The sequence below is a fragment of the Lepus europaeus genome, chromosome X, assembly GCF_033115175.1.
Source record: "Lepus europaeus isolate LE1 chromosome X, mLepTim1.pri, whole genome shotgun sequence".
NCBI lineage: Eukaryota > Metazoa > Chordata > Mammalia > Lagomorpha > Leporidae > Lepus > Lepus europaeus.
Window position 1 is genome coordinate 83502400 of NC_084850.1, and position 16742 is coordinate 83519141.

Here is a 16742-nt window from a genome sequence, read left to right on the forward strand (position 1 = left end):
TATATTCATTAAATAAAAGATAAAAAAAAAAAGCTCAAAGATAACACAAACATCGCAAAATCCAAAATAGTTCTACTGTATGGTTTATTAATTAAATATATATTGCATCTGTTAGTACTTTCTCTTACTTTTTTGACTGTGTATGCTTTAATCATCTCTTTACTGGATAATGATTTTGTAATGTCATTTTCTTTACAAAGAATAGAAAGATAATTCAGTACGTCCGTGTGTTAGTCTAGTTTCTGCTGCTATAAGAGAATACTAGAGACAGGGTCGGGGTTGGCGTTGTAGCATAGTGGGTAAAGCCACCACTTGAAATGCCAGCATCCCATATGTGCACCACTTCAGGTCCTGGCTGCTCCATTTCTGACCCAGATCCCTGCTAATGGCCTGGGAAAAGCAGTAAAGGATTATCCAAGTGTTTGGGCTCCTGCCACCCATGTGGGAGACCTGGATGAAGTTCCTAGCTCCTGGCTTCGGCCTGGCCCAGTCCTGGCTATTGAAATCCTTTGGTGGGGCCGGCACCGTGGCTTAACAGGCTAATCCTCCGCCTTGCGGCGCCGGCACACCGGGTTCTAGTCCCGGTCAGGGCGCCGGATTCTATCCCGGTTGCCCCTCTTCCAAGCCAGCTCTCTGCTATGGCCCGGGAAGGCAGTGGGGGATGGTCCAAGTCCTTGGGCCCTGCACCCGCATGGGAGACCAGGAGAAGCACCTGGCTCCTGCCTTCGGATCAGCGAGATGCGCCGGCCGCAGCGGCCATTGGAGGGTGAACCAATGGCAAAAAGGAAGACCTTTCTCTCTGTCTCTCTCTCTCACTATCCACTCTGCCTGTCAAAAAAAAAAAAAAAAAAAAAGAAAGAAAGAAATCCTTTGGGGGGTGAACCAGTAAATGGAAGATTCTCTTTCTGATTCTCTTTTCTCTCTCTTTCTCTCTGTCTCACTCCCCCCCGCACCGCATCTGTCCCTCTCTCTGCAACTGTAACTTTCAAATAAATCAACAAATCTTTTAAAAAATAGAGACAGGGTAATTTATACACAATAGCAGTTTATTTGGCTCATGCTCTAGAGGCTGGGAAGTCCCACAGCATGAAGCCAGCATCTGGTGAGGGCCTTTGTGCTCCCTCCTAACATGGCACAAGGGCAAGTAAGCACACACAAGACAGAGTGAGAAGAATCAGGAGTCACTCATCCTTTTTATCAGGCGCCCACTCCTGCAATACCCAACCCACTCGTGAGGGCAGAGCCCTCAACACCTAATGACCTCTGTAAGGTCTCACCTCTTAATACTATTACAATGTCAATTAAATTTCAACATGAGCTTTGGAGGGGACATTCAAACCATAGCAATCTCCTAGCATCTTTTATCAAAATGAGTTTTGTTTTTTTTAAATGACTGCTAGATGGTGTGCTAGTCTGCTCAGGCTACCATGACAAAATTCCACAGGAAGGGGCACTTAAACAACAGAAATGTATTTCTCACAATTCAGGAGGCTAGAAGTCTCAGATCAGGGTCCATCAGGGTTTGGTTTTTGATGAGGGCTCTCTTCCTTCTTCCTGTGTCCTCACACAGTCTCTCCTCTGAGTATGCACAGAGAGAGAGAGAAAGAGTTCTCTCTTTTCTGGTTCTTATAAGGCCACCAATCCTATTGGATTAAGACCCTACCCTCATGACCTCATTTAACCTTAATCACCGCCAAAAGGCCCTGTCTCCAAATACAGTCACACTGGGGGTTTCGGCTTAAGCATACAAATTTGGGGGTAACACAATTCAGTCTATAGAAGATGGGATGCATAAAACTTGTGGTTGTATGCACAGCCATACTGTTTTTAATACTGCTAGGAGATTTGGACCCTGCAAAAATGGGAATTATGATAAATCTCATTTTGCATAATTCCCAGAGGAAAAAAGGTATGGTTCATATATAGTTATCTATGCAATATTATTGTATATATTTTTAAAACTAGAAATGTTGTGTTTGAATTAGGCATCATTAAAAACAAAATCCTTTAGAAAGAATAATTTTAAAACAACCAAATCCTCCATTTACAATTTAAATGTGATGATTGTAAAAGTGTTATATGGACTAACTTTGAACTTTACACATTTCAAATATTTTTTTCTCCTCTCCCAATATGTCTAAGACAAGGTGCTATAGTACATAGTCATATCTTGGTACTACCTCTGGTTCTGCCCTATTTGTGTAAGAATGTTGAATGAGGCCGCAGCTCACTAGGCTAATCCTCTGCCTGCAGCGCCGGCACACCGGGTTCTAGTCCCGGTTGGGGCGCCAGATTCTGTTCTGGTTGCTCCTTTTCCAGTCCAGCTCTCTGCTGTGGCCTGGGAAGGCAGTGGAGGATGGCCCAAGTCCTTGGGCCCTGCACCTGCATGGGAGACCAGGAGAAGCACCTGGCTCCTGGCTTCGGATCGGCACAGTGCACTGGTGGTAGCAGCCATTTGGGGAGTGAACCAACGGAAGGAATACCTTTCTCTCTCTCTCTCACTGTCTAACTCTGCCTGTCCAAAAAAAAAAAAAAGAATGTTGAACGAGTCAGGACATTGGGTTATGGGAGCCATCCTTACAATAAGTTAATTATACATAGTAAGTGACTGCAAACCACATAAACATATCCCACTAAATTCAAACAGTGTACTCTCAACTCAGCTTCTACTTATCCACTCCAGTACAAATCAACACAACAGTTAAGTCTGATGGAAAAAGAATCAGACTGGAAAGAGTTAGTTAGCAGTCTTAAAAATCTCTTACTTTGCAAATTAGAAGTAAACATACACTTTTGGAGAATAAAAAAACACAGTAGTAGGACCCCTCCCAAGACCTTGGAAGGTGTTTTTCCAATGAGAGGCTTTGAAGATTTATTATTAGCTTCCTGATAAATCAGCCTCCAAGGAAAGATATGTTCAATTTTTCTTAGGCAAGCAGGGAAAGCTTCACAAAGGAGGTAATATTTGAGCTAAATCTTTAAAAGTTCTCGAGGGGAAGAACATTTCAGGCAGAGGCATTGCCTGCACAAAGCCATAGAGGAGTAAAAGAACACAAGGTCTTATGGAACTATAAATAGCTTACTATGTCCATAGGGCATCGAAGGGGATGATAGGAGATGACGCAGCAGAGGAAAACGTGAAATTGAAAGACAGCAGACTCTTGGAAAGCCACGGAAACCCCTGCTTACATTCTTCCATGAGCTACCTCAAGCACTATAACACCCACTGGGAAAAGATGTTACTTTGGGTCTTTATTGTGAGTGTGATATATGACTAGATGGAAAATTAGGAAAAAAATAATCACTCAAAAACATCAACAAAGAGGGTATAATTGATATTTATAGAATACCCTACCCAATAACAATACAATCCACACACATTTAAAGTGCCCAGGAAACATACCAAGATAGACTATATTAGAAAACAGCAAAGTAGGCAACCAAGCTCCCAACACCCCACAGAGACAGAAAACAACCAGAATTTGTCAGAACTCCAGAAAACAGTCAAAGGTTTATAACAACTGAACTTAAAATGAAAAAGTCAGCTTAAAAATGATTAGAAACCTCAGTGAGAGGCCACTTCACATTCATTAGGATGTCTATAATCGAAAGAAACCAACAAGTGTTGGCAAGGGTGTAGAGAAATTGAAACCCTGTGCATTGCTGGTAGGGATGTAAAATGGTGCAGCTGCTATGGAAAACAGCTTGGCAGTTCCTCAGAAAGTTAAGAATATGATCTAGCAATTTCACTTCCAGGTTTATGCCCAAAAGAATAAAGGGGATACTTACATACCAAAGTTCATTTCAGCTTTATTTGAAATAGTCAAAAGGTAAAAGCACCCAAACATCTATCAATAGATGAAGGTATAAATGAAACATGGAATATATAACCATATATTGTAAATATTATTCAACTTTGAAAGAGAATACTATTCTAATATGTTACAACATGGATAAACCTTAAAAATAGTAGGCTAAGTAAATTAATCCAGAAACAAATGGAGAAATAATCACTCCACTTACATGAAATATCTATGATAGGCAAATTCATAGAGACAGAAAGAATAGAATTTATTAAGGCCTGGGAGAAGAGCGGATAGAAGACTTACTGACTAGTGGTTTTGGAATTTCTATTTGAAGTGATGGAAACGTTTCAAAATAGATAGTGGTAATGGTTACACAGTGTTGTGAATGTGATTAATGTCATTACCAATAGATCTGCCCAAAAAGAAATGCTAGAAAAAGAGTCCTTTGGGCTAAAATGAAAGGACACTAGACAGTAGCTAGAAGCTATATGAAAAAATAAAGATCTCTGGTAAAGAGAACTACAAGGCAAATATATAAGCAAATCTTATACTTTTGCCTTATAATCCTCTTCATTAAAAAGACAAATGCATGGCCGGCGCCGCGGCTCAATAGGCTAATCCTCCGCCTGTGGTGCCAGCACACCGGGTTCTAGTCCCGGTCGGGGCACCAGATTCTGTCCTGGTTGCCCCTCTTCCAGTTCAGCTCTCTGCTGTGGCCTGGGAAGGCAGTGGAGGATGGCCCAAGTGCTTGGGCCCTGCACCCTCGTGGGAGACCAGGAGAAACACCTGGGGGTGAACCAACAGAAAAAGGAAGACCTTTCTCTCTCTCTTTCTCTCACTGTCCACTCTGCCTGTCAAAAAAAAGGGGGGGCAAATGCACAAAAAATTATAAATCTATTATTGAGCACACAATGTGTAAATATGTAATTCATGATGACAACAACATAAAGAATGGAATAGAACCTGAATAGAGCAGAGTTTGTATATGCTGTTAAAGTTGGTATCAATTCAAACTAGATTGTAATGGTGAGTGAAATAAGCCAGACACAGAAAAACAAATACCGCATGTTCTCCCTTATATATGGGTGGGAGACAAAATTTTAAGAAAGAAAGAAAGAGACAGGGAAAGAGAAAGAAGGAAAGAAGGCAGGCAGGCAGGTCTATGTGTATAAGTATTGGCTGCAAATAGTTTTGTGAAACTTTGTCTTATACCTCTGTCAAACCAATGATTAAGAATGCTATACTACTATAGTTTTAATGATCTCTGATTACTTTAAAATGTACTGTATATGGTTGAAATGGTCATGTTTCCATTCAATTATTGTCTATATTGCCACTAAACTAGGGTCTTTTTGCTTTTTACTTGTTAAACTCATTATTCAGTGAATCATTAAGGCTTTTTACTGTAGTGTAAATTTAAAATGTTATCTCAAAAACTATAAAAAAAAACAGAAAGGGAGAAGAAAGGAGAGTGCAAGGGAGAAAGGAGGAAGGAGGAAGGGAATATCATTGTATTCTTAAAATTGTATTCATGTCAAGAGCCTCAGGTGATCACTGATGTCCTACATAAGAGTGATAACTGTTAAATTAACAACAGGAGTCACTGTGCACTAACTTCCCATGCAGGACTTCGGTCTTCAAACAGTCGGATTATGAGAGTTAACAGGAAAACTTATTCCCAAAGATTTACCTCGTTTTAATGTATCAAGTAGAGGATATTATCTATGTCTCATAAGCTATAGTAATGTCTAAGGGCTCACAAAAGACATACCATTCTTGGGTTCTTCTTCAAAATTAGTTTTCTCAAAAATATATTTATATATAAATTAAACCTCAGAAAGGTTTACTTTTATTGAATTAAAAAGTACTTTCTTTCCTTATTGTAAAAACAATCCTGTTGGCATTCTATTGCACAGTAGGGTAATAATAGCTAACAATTACATACTGTACTTTTCTAAATAGCTAAAAGAAAGACTTCTGAATGTTCACACTACAAAGAAACCTTGAATATATGAAGGTGATGGATGCTAATTATCCTAATTTGATCATTAAAACGTATGCATGTATCAAAATATTACATTGCACCCCATAAATATGTACAACGATTGTTTGTCAATAAATACAAAAAAATATGCCTACGTCTCCCCTAAAAGAAATGTATCTATAAACCATATTGAATATGTTAAAAGCTAATTAAAAATTAAAATATATTTTAAAATTTTTAAAAATAAGGTTAAATTGTAATCCCCATGATATTTACAAAACATGTGCTTTTAAAAGTACTAATAGAAATGAGAGAACTAAAATGGTTCACTACAATCAACCAAATATAAAATAAGACAGTAATAGAGTAAATGAGGACAAAAATAGGTACATAATAAAGAGGAAAATAAAATGAAAATGGCACAAATCCTTATCAGTAAACAAATTAAATTTAAATACGTTAAAGTATCCCATCAAAAGGCAGATATTGGCAGAATGATTTTAAAATATGCATACCGGCCTGCGCCATGGCTTAACAGACTAATCCTCCGCCTTGCGGCGCCGGCACAACTGGATTCTATCCTGGTTGCCCCTCTTCCAGGCCAGCTCTCTGCTATGGCCCGGGAAGGCAGTGGAGGATGGCCCAAGTCCTTGGGCCCTGGCACCCCATGGGAGACCAGGAGAAGCACCTGGCTCCTGCCTTCGGATCAGTGCGATGCGCCGGCCGCAGCGGCCATTGGAGGGTGAACCAACGGCAAAAAGGAAGATCTTTCTCTCTGTCTCTCTCTCTCACTATCCACTATGCCTGTCCAAAAAAAAAAAAAATATGCATACCATGATCCAACTATTTGTTTACAAGAGACTCATTTTAGACCCAAATATGCAATTTGATAATAATAATAAACTTTAAGTCAAAAACTATTACAAGGAGTGGATGTTTAGCATAGTAATTATAAGGCACCAGTTAAGATGAACATGTTTCATATCAGAGTACCTGGGCTCAATGCTCAATTCCAGCTTCCTGCTGATGTAGACTCTGGGACGCAGTAGTGACATCTCCAGCAAACCATGCAGGAGACCTGACCTGAACTGAGTTCACAGCTTCCAGCTAAGTCTTCCCAGCCCATCGTAGTATTTGTGAGCATTTGGAGAGTGAACTAACAGATGTGCGCTTGTCTCTCTCTCTCTCTCTCTCCTTCTCCCTCCCTCCCCCCGAAACACGTAAAATAAATAAATAAATAGATACATTTTAAATGGTTACAAAACACAAAAACAGGCATCATATACTGATAAAAGGATCGATTAATTGAAAAGGTCAACAATTACAAACATATGTGCACCAAAAAAAGAGTCCGAAAATATGTGAAGGAAACATTGACAAAATTGAAGAGACAAGTACTTCTACAGTAATAGTTGGAGACTTCAACTCACCACTTTCAATAACGGATAGGTCATCCAGACCAGAGAGCAACAAGGAACTGGAAGACTTGAGTAGGATTATAAATCAACTAGACCTAATAGACATATATAAAATATTCCACCCCAAACAGCAGTGTACACATTCCTCTCAAGTACACATGGAATGTTCGCCAGGATAGACCATATGTTGGGCCAAAACAAGTCTCAATACATTTTAAAAGACTGAAATCATACAAAGTTTTATCTCTGGCCACAATTAGAATGAAGTTAAAAATCACCAGAAAAGACAAGCAGAAAGCTCACAAGCATGTGAAATTAAGAAAACACATTCTTAAACTACTAATAAGTCAAAGAAGCAATCACCAGGGAAATCAGAGAATACCTTGAGGTGAATGAAAATGGAAACACAATATACCAAAAGCTAACTTATGCAGTAAGAGCTATGCGTAGAGGAAGATTCATGCCTACATTCAGAAGAAGAGAGATTTCAAATAATCTACCTTAATCTTTGAGGAACTAGAAAAAGAAGAAAACTAAGCCAGAGCTAACAGAAGAAAGTAAATGATAAAGATTAGAATGGAGATAAATGAAATAGATGCTGTAAAAACAATATAGAGAATCAACAAAACCAAAACTTGTTTCTTTGAAACAAATATACACAAAATTGATAAACCTTTAGCTAGACTGATAGGAAGATGCAAATAACTAAAACCAAAAATTAAATTGGAGACATTACTACTGACCTTAAAAAGGATTATAAGAGGGAGGAGCTGGCACTGTGGTGTAGCAAGTAAGCCGCTGTCTGCAGTGCAGCATCCCATATGGGTGCCGGTTCTAGTCCCGGCTGCTCCTCTTCCAATCCAGCTCTCTGCTATGGTCTGGGAAAGCAGCAGAAGATGGCTCAACTCCTTGGGCCCCTGCACCCACCTGGGAAATCTGGACGAAGCTTCAGGCTTCTGGCTTCGGGATTGCCCCAGCTCCAACTATTGGTCTTAAGTTTAGATCCCTGATCCATTTTCAGTTGATTTTTTTGTTGTTGTTGTTTATTTATTTGGAAGTCAGAGTTACACAGAGAAGGAAAGACAGAGAGTTCTTCCATCCATTAGTTCACTTCCCAGATGGCCTCAATAGCCAAAAACTGGGCCAGGCCAAAGCCACAGCCAGGAATTTCATCTGAGTCTCTCACATGGGTGGCAGGGGCCCAAGCACTTGGACCATCCTCTGCTGCTTTTCCTAGGCCACTAACAGGGAGCTGGGTTTGAAGTGCAGCAGCCTAGATGCAAACTGGCACCCATAGGAAGCTGGCATAGCAGGTGACAGCTTTACCCACTATGCCACAATGCTAGCCCCCATTTCAAGTTGATTTTTGTATAGGGTATAAAGTAGGGGTATTGTTTCAAACTTATTTTATTTATTTATTTATTTGACAGACAGAGTTAGACAGTGAGAGAGAGAGAGACAGAGAGAAAGGTCTTCCTTCTGTTGGTTCACCTCCCAAATGGCCACCATGGCGGCTGTGCTGCACCGATCCGAAGCCAGGAGCCAGGTGCTTCTTCCTGGTCTCCCATGCGGGTACAGACGCCCAAATACTTGGGCCATCCTCCACTGCCTTCCCGGGCCACAGCAGAGAGCTGGACTGGAAGAGGAGTAGCCGGGACTAGAACCCGGCGCCCATATGGGATGCCAGCACCGCAGGTGGAGGATTAGCCAAGTGAGCCGTGGCGCCGGCCCCCTTGTTTCAAACTTCTATATGTGGAAATACAATTTTCCCAGCACCATTTGTTGAAGAGAGTATCTCTTCCCTAGGGAATGTTTTTAGCATGTTTGTCAAAACCAACATACAAAATAGATACCTATATCTTATGTTTATAGCCACCCAATTCACAATAGTAAAGATATGGAATCAACCTACATGTCCATCAAGTGAACTGATGACTTGAATAAAGAAAATGCGGTGCTCTGGCTGCGGAGGAGCCTGAGCAGTCACGTCCACCACGGTGGACGTGGGCCCAGGCACTCAGCACAGCTTAAGATTTAGAGCCAATGTGCCTGCTGGGCTGTGCCCAGCTCAGAGCCATGCCAGGGTGTGGGTGAAGCTGGAAGGCAGAATGGAGCCACTGCAGCAGCCGCCGCCGCCACACCTGGCTCCTCAGCAGATGGATGCCTGACAACAGCAGGGACAGCAGATAAGAGAAGCCCAGGTGTTGTATGCACAGGAGCTGGTGGCACAGCCAGCTCTCCCGCTGGCCACACCCGGGAGGCCATCTGGCAGCCTTGCCCTGGCTTCCTTAGCCAGAGTCCCACCGGCCTCAGCAATGGCCTGAGTCTTTGAACAGAGCAACGCGAACTGAGAAGCTGAGGAAGAGGAAGGAGGTCTGGAAGACGAAGATGGGGATGATGAAGTTGCAGAGGTGGCAGAGAAGGAGGCCCAGGCGGCTTCAACATATTTTCATGTGCAGAAAGCGGCTTGCCAGCAGCCCAGAGTGGCACCCGCATCCAGCGTGCTTCCTGTGCCAGGGCTCCCAGCACACGGACACTAAGCTAGAGACGAGCATATCAAAGATGCTTCCAGGGCCCCGCCTGCCATGGCCATGGCGGGGCAGCCCAGCTGGAATCTGAAGGAGCAGAAGCTCAAGCAGAAGGGCGTTTTGACCTGGAGTGATGATGCACACGGAGGCCAGGGAAGAGAGAGCTCCCGGGAATTAGCCAAGTGGTATGAGCTGGACAGTGTTCATCCCGTGCCTGCTGTGTGCTGGTCGCTGCGCTCCACCCTCCCCAGGAGGAGGAGGGCCCTTTACTGCTGATAGGGTCTGGATTTGGCCAAATAATTGATAACAGAACTGAAGAGGGCATAGCGGGCCTTGGCAAAAATGGATGAAGTAGGGGAAAAAAAAAGAAAAAGAAAATGTGGTATATATACATGATGGCATATTACTTGGCCATTAAAAAGAATGAAATCCTGACATTTGCAATAAAATAGATGGAAGTAGACACTATTATGCCAAGTGAAATAAGCCACGCACAGGAAGACAAATATCACTTTTTTTTTCTTACATGTGGAAGTTAATATATTTACAGAGAGTATTCTAAAAAGTGAAAATTAACAAATGTTAGTGAGGACAGGGAGAAATTGGAACCCTGGTGCATTGTTGGTGGGAATGTAAAATTGTACAGCCACATTGAAAACAGTTTGGCAGTTCCTCAAAAAGTTATTTAATACCATATGACCCAGAAATTCCACTCCTAGTTATATACCCAAAAGAATTGAAAACAGTGACTCAAATGCCAATATTCACAGCAGCATTATTCACAAGAGCCAAAAAGTGGAAACAATCCAAATGTCCATCAACACATGAATGGATAAACAAAGCGTTGTATATACATAACAATGAAGTACTATTTGGACTTAAAAAGGGATGAAGTTCTGATCCTTGCTGCAACAGGGAGAGGCCTTGAAAACATGCTAAGTGAAATAAACCAGACACAAAAGGACAAGTAATGTATGATTGCACTTCTATGAAATGTCTACAATAGGCAAATTCATAGAGACAAAAAGTAGATTACAGGTTATCAGGGGCTGGAGAAGGGGAGATTGGAGCATAATACCTAATGGGTACAGAATTTCTGTGTGAGGTGATAAAAAAAAAACCTTTTGTAAATAGATAGTGGTGATAGTGCACTGTGCTTTGAATGTAGTTAATGCCACTTAATTGTATACTTAAGATGATTAAAAGGGCATATTTTATGTTTTAAATACTTCATCACAATAATATAAAAATAAGTAAAAATTTTTAAGTAAAGATTAACCATGTTATAGTCCATCAAGCAAGTAACTTTAGAAGAAGGAAATCATATGAGGTATAACTCTCTGACAAAAATGGAATCAAACAGAAAATCAGTAAATAAAAAATAATAAAATGATCTCCAAACACTTGGAAACTGAAGAAGACCCACCTAAATAATCCATAGGTCAAAAAGGAACTCTCGAAGAAATTTTAGAAATACGCTAAACTGAATTCAGGGGCCAGCGCTGTGGCATAGTGGATTAAGCGTCCTGCAGCACCAGCATTCCACATGGGAGCCGGTTCAAGTCCTGGCTGCTCCACTTCTGATCTAGCTCTCTGCTATGGCCTGGGAAAGCAGTAGAAGATGGCCCAAGTCCTTGGGCCCCTGCACCCTCCTGGCTCCTGGCTTTGGATTGGCTCAGCTCTGGCATTTTGGGAAGTGAACCAGCAGATGGAAGGCCTTTCATTCTCTCTCTCTCTCTCTCTCTCTCTCTCTCTGTAACTTTTCCACTCAAATAAATAAATAAATTTTTAAAAAAAGAAATGCACTAAACTGAATTCAAATGAATATACAACATATTAAAATTTGTGCAACACAGCTAAAACAGGATTGAGAGGGAATTTTATAACATTAGGTCCTTAATTTTAAAAAGAGGATAGTCTCAAATCAATAATTTAAGCTGCTACCTTAACAAGCTAGAGAAAGAAGAAGGAAGGAAAATAATAAAGAATAATAAAATAATAAAAGGAAGGAAATAACAAAGAACAAAAATGAATAAAATTGAAATTGGAATGAAAATAGAGAAACTCAGTGAACAAAAAGGTGGTCCTCTGAAAACGTCAATAAAATTGACAAATTTCTAGCAAGACTGGCAAAGAAAAAACATAGAGGACACAAATTACAAGTATCAGGGATGGGATGAAATGAAATGTCACCACAGCCCTTGCAGACATCAAAAGAATATTAATGGAATACAACAAACTCCTCTATATGCATAAACTTGGCTAATTCCCCCAAAACCACACATGACGAAAACTCACCAATGTGAAATAATTTGAATAGCCCTACATCTGTTAAGGAAATTGAATTTGTAATTTTAAAACTCCCCAAGAATTCCTCAAGCCTGGATGGATTCTACCAAACATTTAAAGAAGAATTTATAATTCCGCATGATCTTCCAGAAAGCAGAAGAGGAAGCAACTCCCAACTCCCTTTATGAAGCCGGTATTATCCTGATACCAAAACCAGACAGAGACAGTACAAAAAAAGAAAAACAGACCACTATCCCTTCTCTCTCAGCTTTGCATATTTGAAAGACACAATGGGCAGCATCTCAGAAGCATACAAAAGAGAAAGGAAGAAATGAAACTCCCTATTTGTAAATGATATGACTGTATACATAGAAAATCTCAAGAAATCTACAAAAGCTTCCTAAGATTGATAAATTAGTTTAGCAAGGTCACAAGATAAAATGTCAACATCAAAAAAATTTTTTCAGTATACTATCAGTGAACATATTTCTATGTACTTTCAATGAACACATGAAAAACAAAATTGAAAAATACAATTATAATTGGTTTTTGAAAAGTGAAATACTTAGGTGTAAATCTCAGAAAACACACACTGGACTTGGATGCTGAAAACTGCAGAAAATTGAAGAAAAGAATAAAAGATCTAATTACATGGAGAGATATACTGTGTTCATGGATTGAAACTTAGCATAATAAACATGTCAATGCTCTCCAATTTTATATATAGGTCTAACACAATTGGTATCAAAGTCTCAGCATGCATTTTTGAAGATATAGACAAGATAATAGTAAAATTAGGCCGGCGCTGTGGCTTAACAGGCTAATCCTCCGCCTTGCGGCACCAGCACACCGGGTTCTAGTCCCGGTCAGGGCGCCGGATTCTATCCCGGTTGCCCCTCTTCCAGGCCAGCTCTTTGCTATGGCCCGGGAAGGCAGTGGAGGATGGCCCAAGTCCTTGGGCCCTACACCCGCATGGGAGACCAGGAGAAGCACCTGGCTCCTGGCTTCGGATCAGCGAGAAGCGCCGGCCGCAGCGGCCATTGGAGGGTGAACCAACGGCAAAAAGGAAGACCTTTCTCTCTGACTCTCTCTCTCTCACTATCCACTCTGCCTGTCAAAAAAAAAAATAGTAAAATTAATGTTTGAAAACAAAGGAACAAAAATAGCAAAAACAATTTTGTAAACTAAGGATAAAGTAGGTGGAATCACTCTACCAATTTTCAGCCTTAATACATAGCTACAGTAATCAAAACTGTGAGGTATTGGCAAAGGAATAGGCACATCAAAGGAATAGAGATCCCAGAAATAGACCCACACAATACGGCCAGCTGATTTTTGACGAAGATCCAAAAGCAATTCAATAACAGAAAGACAGCCTTTTCAATAAATAGTGCTAGAGCAGTTTGGATAGCCATCAACAAATTGGTAAATTTCATTTAAGAGTAAGTGGAAATTCATTGTACTGTTGTTGCAGCTTTTCTGTAAATTTGAAAGTTTACGCAATAGAAAGAATCAGAGGGAAGAGCCATATAAATATATTGCAGTTATATTAATTTACAGTGGAAGATATGCCTGTGAGTTAACCACACATTAGCCTTATCTCCTCTAAGGGCATTTCCCCCCAGGATCAAATAACCCGGGAAATTGAAATAGTAAGTCAGAAAGTTACTTGATAAGCACACAGTCAGAGTGAAGGAATTGAAAGGGTGAAGCTCACGCATAGAGAAGTCTGCTTCTAGATCGTGTGGGGCTATAGTATTTGTGTCCGTCATATGCAGGGTCTACCTGGCTCCGACTCCGTCCGATCTCCGCCTGCTGCACAAAAGGACATACCCACCTCCCCCATCCCTTCTCGAAGCTCTGCACAGTTGGTGGGAGGTGCTGGACGAATAGTAACATATGTTTACTATCTAATTCTTTTTTTTTTCCCAAATAACTCACAGGCCACCTTTCTGTAACACATTATTCTTCACTCAGTTTACAGTAAAGCTGATTAGATTGCAACTTTATTCTAGTACATCCAGTTCTTCAGACTTGCCTTGATCACCTTGATTACACTTGGATATTTCCCAAGTCTCCATCAGCAGCACATCTACAAACATGTCTTCGTGTCATTTCACTTGCACAATCATTCTAAGCCTATCTCCAAATTCTGGCGTCACCTTACTATAGCCTGGACTATGGCTACCTTTGTTTCCTTGGTTTGAATTATTTTGTCAAGGTCCCATCACAAATTTTTTTTCAATGTACTGACAATGTTACTGACTTTTTGGTATCACTGACACCGCTCAATGAATGTATTTTTACCAATAGTATGAGCTTAAGTAGGTATAATAGATAAAATAATAGAATAATGTGTGTGCACATGCTTTTTTAAAATATTTATTTATTTATTTAAAAGGCAGAGTTAGAGAGAGAGAGAGAGAGAGAGAGAGAGAGAGAGAGAGATCTTCCATCCACTGGTTTACTCCCCAAATGGCTGCAATGACCACAGCTGGGCTGATCAGAAACTCCAAAGCCAGGAGCCAGGAGCTTCTTCTGGGTCTCCCACATGGGTGCAGGGGCCCAAGCACAGAAACAGATTCATAAAGCAGACCTCAAAGTAGTCAATTATATTGGGCAAGAGAAGGCACCTGTCATCTGTGTAAGGCCTTCCTAGTTGGCAGGTTAGCCCAACCAAGGAAGCAGTTGCAGACCAGAAGGCTGCTTGATGAACACATAATTAAAGCAAAAGGAACTGGATATTTTCCAGAGATCTTTTTTTAAAAATTAAATATAGGAACTTGATAAATTGCCCTTCTCCATACTAGAAATAGTTCTTTCTAAAGAAGCAAAGAATCCAGAGTCTAGAAAGAGACAGCAGTCTCCATGGCCATTCCTGAAGACACACTAACAGATTTTTTTCTGTTGCCTGCCCACCCATTCTCACTTTACCGGTCACCTAAAGCATCTGTCTTTACAGCATTACCTCAAGACAGTCATGTTACAGTTTCCCACATTACAGTTTATCTTAGCGTTATTAGTAACATTCTATTGTGGCCATTTCCTGACATTTTAATAAAATCTCCATTTCCCAATGTATGGTTGGTTACCATGACAGGCAGGACCCACTGTTCACCACTTCAAAATTTGCTCACCCAACAATGCCAAAAGGAAATTTATGCTTCATTTCTTAAGCCTATTCATCCATTTCCCCAATCTCATAAATAGTCAAAGTGCATTCTAGTCCCTTTAGGATATTATCAAAAGCCAGTATATTGCTTTCATGCAGAACCGTGGGTGCTACCTGAAGGCGGAAAAGAATACTTGCAAGTCTGTACCCATCACCAGTTCTTTAGGAAGGAGAAATCTAGGATGCTAAATTTCAAAAGGAGAGGCAGACTTTTGGTATTAAGACACCTGCATCTCATATCAGAGTGCATAAGTTTAATTCCTGGCTCCAGCTCCTGACTTCAACTTCCTGCTAATGGGACCCTAAGAAGCCACAGTAATGTCTCAGGTGATAGGGTGGGTGCCTATCACAGGAGCCATTCACGTGGGAGACCTGGATTGAATTCTGGGCTCTCAGATTTGCCCACCTCCCCCACCTCTGGCTGCTGCAGTCATGTGGGGAGTGAACCGGGAAATAGGAGCTCTCTCACTCTCTCGCCGCTCAAATAAAATAAAAATTTAAATACAACAAAATGAATGTTAAAAGGTAGTGAAAAGAAACCCTGAAGCTTAGAAAGAGAAATGATTCAATAAAATAGTATATATTACAGAGTCTATATAGTATATATATATATATATATACACAGTAAGCCATCAATAACCATTTGTAAAACACAGTGAACAAATTGTCCAAGAGCTCCCAAATAATGACTAGCAGAGCCAAAACCCCCAAGCCTAGTTGTTTCCCTTCTAACACAATGCCTCAAAAGTCATCTTTCAAAATATTTTGCTATCATATAGTATTTTGTGGGGACAAGCAGAAGGGACTGTCTGTGCTCGTATTTCATTGTGAACTGGAGTTTGTTGACTTCAGGGTCAGAGTAAATTTCCTTGAAGCCTTCCTTAAACCCCTTCCTCTGAGCCCCAGGGCCCTTTGTTTGATTAAATTCTGCCTTTTATTATCATTTGTACATCCTTATCTCCTATTTCTGCTTTCTTGAATATAAACTCTTGAAAAATGAATTTATTCATCTTTCTATCCCCCACAGAGCGTGCCCAGCATAGTGCCTGGCAACATAATAAGCGCTCCACAAATTTCTGGTGAATTGGACTGAATTTCATTAGGCTGCAGTTCTGTGATTCTCCCCGATTTGGAGCCTGAGTCCTCTGGCTACTCTCTGCAATTCCTGTTACTATTTTATACTACAAGCTGACTGAAACTAGATAGGCAGTTCTCAAAATTCAATGGAACTCTTTTGTAATCTCTTCCTTTTTCTTCACTACCTCATTTTTGTGGACTCTGCTTGCATTGCCTGGTTCCTTCAGGTACTCACAAGAACTCGTTGACCCCTCACTGTGTGCTGGATACTAGAGAGACAATGGTAGCCATATGGTCCCTACATTTTAGAATTGCAATCTAATGTGAGATTAGCAATAAACACACAATAAAATAGTTACAGATTGTGATATATGTTAAGGAGAAAATAAACAGATGATAGAGAGGTTAAGAATGGGGTCTCTGAGGGGTCAAATTTAGGTCAGAAATTAAAGAGACTGAAGACCCTTG

General features: G+C 40.6%; 1 protein-coding gene across 3 annotated transcripts in view; it reads left to right on the forward strand.

Moving 5' to 3' along the window:
- Window positions 1–16742, forward strand: part of HDAC8 (histone deacetylase 8) — a 260842-nt gene that overhangs the window by 139353 nt on the left and 104747 nt on the right. The gene's annotated exons all lie outside the window — the stretch shown is intronic.